This window comes from Idiotropiscis lumnitzeri, unplaced genomic scaffold, assembly GCF_059441095.1.
Source record: "Idiotropiscis lumnitzeri isolate Australia: NSW breed Sydney's pygmy pipehorse unplaced genomic scaffold, RoL_Ilum_1.0 HiC_scaffold_67, whole genome shotgun sequence".
NCBI lineage: Eukaryota > Metazoa > Chordata > Actinopteri > Syngnathiformes > Syngnathidae > Idiotropiscis > Idiotropiscis lumnitzeri.
Genome location: NW_028283605.1, coordinates 1,082,175 through 1,093,520, shown reverse-complemented (window position 1 = coordinate 1,093,520; position 11,346 = coordinate 1,082,175). Strand labels below are relative to the sequence as shown.

The window sequence follows — 11,346 nt, the reverse complement described above, 5'->3', positions numbered from 1 at the left end:
CCCTAACCCTAACCCTAACCCTAACCCTAACCCTAACCCTAACCCTAACCCTAACCCTAACCCTAACCCTAACCCTAACCCTAACCCTAACCCTAACCCTAACCCTAACCCTAACCCTAACCCTAACCCTAACCCTAACCCTAACCCTAACCCTAACCCTAACCCTAACCCTAACCCTAACCCTAACCCTAACCCTAACCCTAACCCTAACCCTAACCCTAACCCTAACCCTAACCCTACCCTAACCCTAACCCTAACCCTAACCCTAACCCTAACCTAACCCTAACCCAACCCTAACCCTAACCCTAACCCTAACCCTAACCCTAACCCTAACCCCTAACCCTAACCCCTAACCCCTAACCCTAACCCTAACCCTAACCCAACCCTAACCCCTAACCCTACACACCTAACCCTAACCCCTAACCCTAACCCTAACCCTAACCCTAACCCTAACCCTAACCCTAACCCTAACCCTAACCCTAACCCTAACCCTAACCCTAACCCTAACCCTAACCCTAACCCTAACCCTAACCCTAACCCTAACCCTAACCCTAACCCTAACCCTAACCCTAACCCTAACCCTAACCCTAACCCTAACCCTAACCCTAACCCTAACCCTAACCCTAACCCTAACCCTAACCCTAACCCTAACCCTAACCCTAACCCTAACCCTAACCCTAACCCTAACCCTAACCCTAACCCTAACCCTAACCCTAACCCTAACCCTAACCCTAACCCTAACCCTAACCCTAACCCTAACCCTAACCCTAACCCTAACCCTAACCCTAACCCTAACCCTAACCCTAACCCTAACCCTAACCCTAACCCTAACCCTAACCCTAACCCTAACCCTAACCCTAACCCTAACCCTAACCCTAACCCTAACCCTAACCCTAACCCTAACCCTAACCCTAACCCTAACCCTAACCCTAACCCTAACCCTAACCCTAACCCTAACCCTAACCCTAACCCTAACCCTAACCCTAACCCTAACCCTAACCCTAACCCTAACCCTAACCCTAACCCTAACCCTAACCCTAACCCTAACCCTAACCCTAACCCTAACCCTAACCCTAACCCTAACCCTAACCCTAACCCTAACCCTAACCCTAACCCTAACCCTAACCCTAACCCTAACCCTAACCCTAACCCTAACCCTAACCCTAACCCTAACCCTAACCCTAACCCTAACCCTAACCCTAACCCTAACCCTAACCCTAACCCTAACCCTAACCCTAACCCTAACCCTAACCCTAACCCTAACCCTAACCCTAACCCTAACCCTAACCCTAACCCTAACCCTAACCCTAACCCTAACCCTAACCCTAACCCTAACCCTAACCCTAACCCTAACCCTAACCCTAACCCTAACCCTAACCCTAACCCTAACCCTAACCCTAACCCTAACCCTAACCCTAACCCTAACCCTAACCCTAACCCTAACCCTAACCCTAACCCTAACCCTAACCCTAACCCTAACCCTAACCCTAACCCTAACCCTAACCCTAACCCTAACCCTAACCCTAACCCTAACCCTAACCCTAACCCTAACCCTAACCCTAACCCTAACCCTAACCCTAACCCTAACCCTAACCCTAACCCTAACCCTAACCCTAACCCTAACCCTAACCCTAACCCTAACCCTAACCCTAACCCTAACCCTAACCCTAACCCTAACCCTAACCCTAACCCTAACCCTAACCCTAACCCTAACCCTAACCCTAACCCTAACCCTAACCCTAACCCTAACCCTAACCCTAACCCTAACCCTAACCCTAACCCTAACCCTAACCCTAACCCTAACCCTAACCCTAACCCTAACCCTAACCCTAACCCTAACCCTAACCCTAACCCTAACCCTAACCCTAACCCTAACCCTAACCCTAACCCTAACCCTAACCCTAACCCTAACCCTAACCCTAACCCTAACCCTAACCCTAACCCTAACCCTAACCCTAACCCTAACCCTAACCCTAACCCTAACCCTAACCCTAACCCTAACCCTAACCCTAACCCTAACCCTAACCCTAACCCTAACCCTAACCCTAACCCTAACCCTAACCCTAACCCTAACCCTAACCCTAACCCTAACCCTAACCCTAACCCTAACCCTAACCCTAACCCTAACCCTAACCCTAACCCTAACCCTAACCCTAACCCTAACCCTAACCCTTAACCCTTAACCCTTAACCCTAACCCTAACCCCTAACCCTAACCCTAACCCTAACCCTAACCCTAACCCTAACCCTAACCCTAACCCTAACCCTTAACCCTAACCCCTAACCCTAACCCTAACCCTAACCCCTAACCCCTAACCCCTAACCCTAACCCTAAACCCTAACCCTAAACCCTAACCCTAAACCCTAACCCCAACCCCTTTAAGATATAGAATTTTCATGTTGGTACTCAGCTATATTATACTTACCTGTTAAAATTCAAATAGTTCCCCCACTTACCTTTTAATGCAATTTTATTGCCTTACTTAAAGTCTGAACAATCCCCCTTACTTACCTTTACACTTTATATTTATATTCACTTGTTAAAATTCAAATAATTTCCCCTCACTTCCCTCTTTAATTCAATTTTATTGCCTTACTTAAATTCTAAACATTCCCCTTTACTTACCTTTATAATTTATTATCATATTTACCTATTTAGTTACAATTTTAGATTTCTTCACGACTTACCCATTCAATTCAAATGTAAACACGCTCAACCGGACTAGAACGATTCTCATTGGTGCACACTCTGGGTTTGAATGACAACAGCTCCCGCCCACTACAACGCCCTATGTGGAATCGGCAATGCCCACACGCAGCCACACTTGCTCCGACTCACAGAGAGACAACTGCTTGTATGAATGATCATAACGCCTTGTTTTTCATTTGCACTTTTTTCTGTTATTGGTGCCCACGCCTGAAGAAGACCTTGAAAGGTCGAAACGTCGCGACGGGCACTTTAATGCCCTTTATTTGAAGAATTTCCTTTTTTTCTCTCTATCCCCCCCACCCCTCTCCTTCGATTGCACCTTTTTCTTACACGCACACACACACACATACGTTTACTTACCTCTTCACCTACCTCACAGCCGCCGCAATTGCTGACGGTCCACGCCTACGGACCTCTAGGAAAGAAATAATTAATAGTTAGAAAATTTAAACGTGTATCGAATAAATACACGAACAATAAAAAATAAATAAAACAACAACATTAAACAATAAAACGCAAGATGCATGAGAATGACAATTTTGGTTGGACCGTGGTGCGTTACGGTCGTCGCCGGCAACATCCCGGTTCTAACACCTGGCCCCGAGGGGGGTACCCCCAGCCACCCCGATTCCCGGGAGGACGAGGTTACCAGGAGATGGACCGCGCAACTCGCCTCTTCCACCCAGGTGGAAGAGGAATCTATAACCGTCCTAACCCAAACCCTAACCCCAACAATACTAGTGATAATCTTAATAATATTAAGTAATTTAAAATTAGTTTTAAAGATACATTTTAAAAGTCAGGGGTGGGTTGCGGCACTTGCAATCCGCCGGTGACCCGAGGATCAGGTCGGGAACCAATCGATCACAAGTACGTCACGGGTCATTGTCAATGTACGGAAATTAATTTTATCAGAGATAAAATTTCAACCCGCTCAACCCTTGTAACAGAAAAGATGGCGAAAAGAAAAAAAAGACGATTACCGTGCATTCCAGGCTGCGTGGACAGAGGAATTTGCATTTGTGGAGAGAGCAGGATCCGCAGTATGTCGAATATGCAATGACAAAATTGCATCAATGAAACGCTCAAATATAAAGCGGCACTTCGATACGCGTCATGCTTCTTTTGCATTGAAATATCCACCGGGGGACAGCAGGAAAAAGGCATGCGAAGAGCTGCAACTTAAAGTGCAGACGAGCCAGCAGCAACTGCGTGTCTGGACCACGCAAGGTGACGGTAATTCCGCTAGCTTTGCGGGTGCTTTGGCAATAGTGAAGAGTGGAAAGCTGTTCACAGATGGCGAATATGCCAAAACATTTATGCTTGATGTGGCCAATGAACTTTTAGATGACTTTCCAAATAAAGCCAAGATAATAAAAAAAATAAGAGACATGCCACTGTCAGCAAGAACGGTTCACGATCGGAGCATTATGATGGCGAATCAAGTCGAGGAAACACAAATTAAGGACAAAAAAAACATGCAGCACCAGAAGTCGCATTAAAAGTAAACCTTTTATTATTTTTATTATTATTATTATATGTTTAAAATACTATATGGCTCTCAAAAAATATATATCTAGAAATAGTTTGGTTTTATGGCTCTCCAGGTCAAAAAGGTTCCCGACCGCTGCCCTAAACCCTTAAACCCCCCAACCCGCAAAGCCCCCCAACCTTTAAAGCCCCCAACCTTTAAAGGCCGCAACCCTTAAACCCCTAAATCCCAACCACTAACTAAACCAGGGGTGTCAAACTCATCTTTCTCGTGGGCCACATCATAGTTTATCATATTATTATTATTATTACATATACCCAACAAAGTGATGGCTAATGAGTTTTAAAAATCTCAATCCAGGAAAATGTTTGTTTAACTACCATTCAATTCATTTTAACAGTGTGGTTAGTCACAAAGAAAACATTTGGTATTTTGACAAGAAACGTAGTCGTGCATGTTTTGTCTTGGCGGGCCTCACTAAATGATGCGGCGGGCCAGATCTGGCCCCCGGGCCTTGAGTTTGACACCTGTGCCCTAAACCCTTACCCCTAACCCTAAAACTTCAACCCCTAACTCTTACCCCTACCCCTAAAACCCTAACCCCTAACAAGTCTACAGTGCCAAAAATTCCACAATGCAAGAAATTACACAATGGCATTGGCTATATTGTGGAATTTTTGGCAAAGAGTCCACAATGCCAAGTGGATCAATGTTTAAAAAAAAAGTGCATGTGCTTAACAGGAATAAAAACACTTATTATGCAGCGTAAGGTTGAAAACTGATTAAAAACAGCAGTACATGTGTGATAAAACAATCAAGTATGATATACATGGGACAGCAATATAGCATGATGTATTTAAAATGAATCAGTGTTCAGAAAAAAAAAAAGGGGGGGGGGTTCAACCAGCCAGCCTTGTGACGCATTTCAAATGAGGCCGATCACATGGGTCACTACAGCCCTCCTCATGACGCGTTTCAAACGAGGCCAATCACAGGGCTCGAACAGCACACCACAAGACGCATTTCAAACTAGGCCAATCACAGGGACTCAAACACCATAACTTGTTCAAACTGGACCAATCACAGCGGAACAAGGCTCCCGCCTTTTCCTTGCTCAGCGTGTCATTTGCTCAAAAGCTACTTTGGCCCCTCCCGCCATTTACTCGCGTTCAGCGCGCCATTAATTCCAATCTTAGCCGTTAGCTCAGTGGCTAAAAGGCCCCGCAATTAACACACGCTGAGCCCTCCATTTTAAAGCGTTTTTAGCAGTTAGCCCAGCCATTACGAAGCCACAATGCAGCGAAAACAACCATGGACGACATCATAAGTGACAACTACATTGCAGGCGAGGCAAATAAAAAATTAAAAAGCGCGCCATTTAACCCCGTTTTAGCAGTTAGCTCGGTGACTCTTATCCCCAGCAATTTACGCCCGCTCAGCGCGGCATTAAATCCGGTTTTAGCAGTCAGCTCGGGGACTCCTAGGCACCACCAATTCACTCGCGCTCAGCGAGCCATTAATTCTAATCTTAGCCGTTAGCTCAGTAGCTAAATGGCCCCCCCGCAAATTATCACAAGCTGAACCCGCCATTTTAACCGGTTTTAGCAGTTAGCCCAGCCGCCACAATGCAGAGTAAACAATCGTGGACATCATAAGTGACAACTACATTTCAGGGGAGGCAAATAAAAAATTAAATAAAAAGGGCGCCATTAAACTCCGATTTAGCAGTTAGCTCGGTGACTCCTAGGCCCCAGCAATTTACTCGCGCTCAGCGCGCCATTAAATCCGGTTTTACCTCAGCCACCACGAAGCCCCAAAGCACAGAAAACCAACCGTGGACAACAACGCAAGGAGCAACAATCTTACAAGGAGGTTAAAAAAACTACACCGGAGCTCAAGCATCAGCCGTCAAAACGAGCATTAAAGTTCAACCCAGCAGCAACACACATCATTAACAGCATGAAACAATTCCACCACAATACAAATAAGCTAGCCATTTAACTAAAAAGCATCAGCGAAGAGAGGTGCTTACCTTTCGAAGGTCCGCAGGAGAAAGAACGAAAATTCAGCTCGCGCCTAAGGTGACGCCTCAACTACGGAAGCCTCGAGGGACAAATTTCATGCACGCGATTATGCTGCATCTTGGACGAACACGAAACTTATATCACCCTTTCTCCACGTTTAAAGACCTAAGGATAACGAGTAACATTGCAATGAGGAAAAGGTCAATTTTAGAGTTAATGCTCAGTTGTTTCAAGAAATAAGATGTACATAGAGGGGAGGGGCGTACATGCGTGAAGAAGCACTGAGACAACCAAGTTGACGTTTAAATTTTGAACATGGACACGTGACTTAAAAAAAAACTATTGAATGAATAGGCAGAGATTGTTTTTTCTTTTTTTTAAACTTTATTGAATTAATGAAACAAAACAATATCACATTCAATTAAAAAAATAAACCAATTATCAAATATTATATGGTATAAGGGTATCTGATTATTAGATACATTCTAATGACAATTAAATAAAACAGGCCCAGTATTATAAAGACAAATGTAAAAAATGAAACGGCTAAAACACCAAATTCAAACTACGTGGGATGTTATTGCCTTACTTTGCCTGTGTGGAATTTCAAGTCATGAGCTCAATGCTAACCTGGCCAGCTAACAGAAGGCAGGATTTTGCCCACCTTGTTCGTATGATTGGCTGTCTCGCAATGTTTGTTCAAAGCTTCACTCATCTTGTTTTACTATACAAGTTTTATATATGTACCACTTTTAATGTTAGGAGAATTGACATTTAACTACTTACCCTCCATTACTTTTATCTACATGAAAAATTTAACTTCTGCTTTCTACGAATGCCGAACCTGTTGCATGTTTATCAACATTGTTAGTCGAGTTTTAAAGTTTGAAAGCATGTTTAAAGTCACCCTTCGAATGTTTGGGGGAAATGCCATTCTACACTTGTCATTTTTCAAAAACATGCATATACTGCCACTCACAAGTTCAAATAGACCACTTGAAATCACTTGACAATTTTAATTCACGTACAAACGCACATGTGGAGAATACAAAAAGGAAGTTTGACAATTCACTTAAAAAAATAATTAAAAAAATAAAATCTCAAATTAATATATCAGACCACATTTGCCTCAAATGAAGCATTGCCTTCATGCACAACTCAGTCCAAAATGGCCATCATGCAGTCAGTGTTGGCAGTGCACACCCAGTGAGTTAGTGATAGACCAAAGATAACAACAAAGAAATACTCTCCCTGTCCACTTGGCACTTTGCTCTCCAAACGTTGTTAGAACACTGGAAGCTGCTGACCTTGGAGCATCACTTGACGGGAGCGATCATTCCTTGTCCACAAACGGCCTGTAACAAATATGTTCATGTGCCACTTGTTGATGGATTAGCATGCATGTGTTTTCTTAACTTTGTCCACCCTTTTATCCGGCTCCTCTTCTGCCCCGTCAATTCGATTCTATGACTTCCGCCGCTGTTCTGAGACTCCCGTCTCGACCGCTTCCTTCTCCAACCTGCAACAACAAACATCGACTTGTATGTCACCATCTTATTTCATGTCTGTGCCCATCCTGCAAAACTTTCAGTTGCGGACTTCTCACTTAATTGTGCGATGACGACTCTCGTCCAGTGGTTCTTAGCACCACTTGGGCCATCCCGCTCCGCTGCCAGCCTGTTACAAAGAAGGGGGGCAAAAACTGTGGAAGAAGGGGCAAATAGGAACTCTACTTCTCCCCATCATGCAGTCAGTGTACACCCAGTGAGTTAGTGACAGAGCAAAGATAAGAACAAGAAATAGTCTCCCTGTCCAGTTGGCACTTTGCTCTCCAAGCGCCGTAGCATCTGCTCCTCCTCGTCCGGGGCCGCTACGGAAAAGACAGTCTCATCTTAACAAGTGTCATCATCCATTTGATTTTGCAACACTCGCCTCAAAAGCCAACAAGCTGTACATCTTGGAGCGTCTTCATTGTACGGCTGCAATCTTTCCTCTTTGAATCCATCTCTGAGCCCTGCGCCACTTTGTTGATGCATTGGCCGTGCGTTTTGAGACCCCCGTCCAACCTGCAACAACAAACATTGACTTGTATGTCACCATCTTATTTCATGGCTGTGCCCATCCTGCAAAACTTTCAGTTGTGGACTTCTCACTTAATTGTGCGATGACGACTCTCGTCCAGTGGTTCTTAGCACCACTTGGGCCATCCCGCACTGCTGCCAGCTTGTTACAAGAAAAGGGGGGGGGGGGCAAAAACAGTGGAAGGGTTAAATAGGAACTCGACTTCTCCCCATCATGCAGTCAGTGTTGGCAGTGAACACCCAGTGAGTTAGTGACAGAGCAAAGATTAGAACAACAAAAATACTTTCCCTGTACAGTTGGTGCTTTGCTCTCCAAGCGTTGTTAGAAGAATGCTGTCATCTACCTCAAGAGCCAGGAAGCTGCTCAGCTTGGAGCATCACTTGACGGAGCGATCATTCCTTGTCCACAAACGGCCTGTAACAAAAATGTTCATGTGCCACTTGTTGATGGATTTGCATGCATGCGTTTTAACTTTTTCCACCCTTTCATCCGGCTCCTCTTCTGCCCCGTCAATTCGATTTTATGACTTCCGCTGCTGTTCTGAGACTCCCGTCTCGACCGCTTCCTTCTCCAACCTGCAACAACAAACATTGACTTGTATGTCACCATCTTATTTCATGGCTGTGCCCATCCTGCAAAACTTTCAGTTGTGGACTTCTCACTTAATTGTGCGATGACGACTCTCGTCCAGTGGTTCTTAGCACCACTTGGGCCATCCCGCTCCGCTGCCAGCCTGTTACAAGAAAGGGGGGCAAAAACAGTGGAAGAAGGGGCAAATAGGAACTCGACTTCTCCCTATCATGCAGTCAGTGTTGGCAGTGCACACCCAGTGAGTTAGTGACAGAGCAAAGATAAGAACAACAAAGAAATAGTCTCCCTGTCCAGTTGGCATTTTGCTCTCCAAGCGCCGTAGCATCTGCTCCTCCTCGTCCGGGGCCGCTACGGAAAAGACAGTCTCATCTTAACAAGTGTCATCATCCATTTGATTTTGCACCACTCACCTCAAAAGCCAACAAGCTGTTCATCTTAGAGCGTCTTCATTGTACGGCTGCAATCTTTCCTCTTTTATACCGTATTTTCCGGGCCATAGGGCGCTCTTTAAAGTCCCTAATCTTCCCCAAAACAGTCAAAGCGCCTTGTAAAGCGACGCGCCCATTATATGGACTAAGCATCACTCTCGCGACCATCAACCCTTTTACTCATTGGGCTGTTCAGTGCATGTTAGCACACCCTGCTGGACAAAGTCTGAGTCATCTATGCTTCTAATTGACCGTGAATTATACATTATGTGACTATGGTGTTTGGGTGATGGTGTAGGAGAAAGCTGGACAAAAGGGCAGCTGTCCACAATGTTGTAGTCAGTCTTATCATTTATGTTATTGCAAGCAAGAAACGTCCCAGGTTTAGACAACAGACTGCAAAAAGCCCAAAGCACAACAGCCCATCTCTCTAAACAGCCATGTGATTGGTTGAGTCTGAGTGGCTCCCAAGAAGCCATTGCTGTAATCTTTTGTGTTATTTTTATTTATTTTGGGTATATAGATGGCATGAGAGACACATGTTTTGTGTTAATCTTATTTCTTTGTTTCATTGTTTGCTTGTAAGCTGAGGTTTTTTTTGGTTTGAAACCGTGAGTCTAAGGAGTGTGGTGACCAGTGAAGTCCCTCCCCTGACGTTGTTTAGTAGACTAATGCCAAGACACCTTTTGTTGGTTATAGTCATTGTTATTGGCAGTGACTCCCAATAGATTCATAGCATCTGTCATTGAAATGGGGTGATACCTCTGGAAACGATCACTTGGGGGATTGAGTCTTGGTGAGCTGACATCAGCTAGCGCGACTCAGGTGCGAGCGGCTGAGCTAGCGCGACTCAGGTGCGAGCGGCTGAGCTAGCGCGCGCGAGTGGCTGAGCTAGCGCGAGCGAGCGGCTGGATAGAGCGAGCGGCTGAGCTAGCGCGAGAGCGGCTAGTCTCGCCTGAACTAGCGCTGAACTAGCGCGAGCGGCTGAGCTAGCGCCTTGTAGTGCGGCGCGCCTAGTATATGCATTAAATACGGAAATAGCACCCTCAACTGGTGTTGCGCCCTTTGAGGGAGCGCATCTTATGGCCGTAAAAATACGGTATATATATATATATATATAGGTGCGAAGTATATATATACACGGTGTTTTTTTTTGTTTTTTTTTTAAGGTGCGACGCTACTTCGCGGATTTTCAGATTTCGCGGGTGGTCTCGGTCCCCATTAACCGCGATAACCGGGGGTTCACTGAATATATATATATATATAAATATATATAGGTGCAAAGTAGCGGCACACCTTCAAAAATGCTTAAAAAAAATACAAATATATATATATATATATATATATATATATATATATATATATATACTGGTAGAGAGAGAGAGAGAGAAATTCATGTTATAACAAAAAAACAAATTATTATTAAAACTTATTATTTTTTTATTCCCCAGCCATTATTTTTGTATTTATTCAATTACTTCTTTTTGTATTTATTTAATTACTTCGACTTTTACCTGCTGGTACGCCGTCCGGTGTGCCCTGTGAATGTTATGATCCTCCAGCAGAACTGGAGGATTGAACAGGACTCTCCAAACGCAGACCCGGGAAAAAAGGTGGTGATACAAAGATATTTATTATCACAATATAGTCAGTGTAATCAGCGCGTCTCGCAGCAGCTGACGACATGGCGCGAGACGATCGCTGGAGGAACGCCCACACAGCTGAAAAAACAAAAACACACGCGGCATGACAGGCACGGATCATGACAGTGAAATGAAAGGTGGCATTCTTCATTTATTCATTCATAACTGACAGCCTCGCGCTTCGCCGGTGCCCGGGCGGAAGTTGTTTCTCTTCGGCTTGACAGCCACACACGCCGGCCGGTCTCCTTCGGAGCTCACGCACGGTCCCGAACGAAGCAAAATGTCGCCCCCGATCGTGTCCGTCGCCACCAATCGTGTCCGGGGGAACCTGTTCTTCTTCGTCCACTCTCTTCTTCGTCCACTCTCCTCTTCGGCGC

General features: G+C 45.0%; 1 long non-coding RNA gene across 1 annotated transcript; it reads right to left on the bottom strand.

Annotated features, from left to right (window-relative positions):
* Positions 1-7,345: 7,345 nt before the first annotated feature.
* Positions 7,346-8,252, bottom strand: LOC148315653 (uncharacterized). The gene is made up of 3 exons (XR_015840725.1): positions 7,832-8,252; positions 7,642-7,744; positions 7,346-7,580 (listed from the first exon to the last, which is right to left on the bottom strand). It is a non-coding gene; the product is annotated as an uncharacterized LOC148315653 (long non-coding RNA).
* Positions 8,253-11,346: the final 3,094 nt, after the last annotated feature.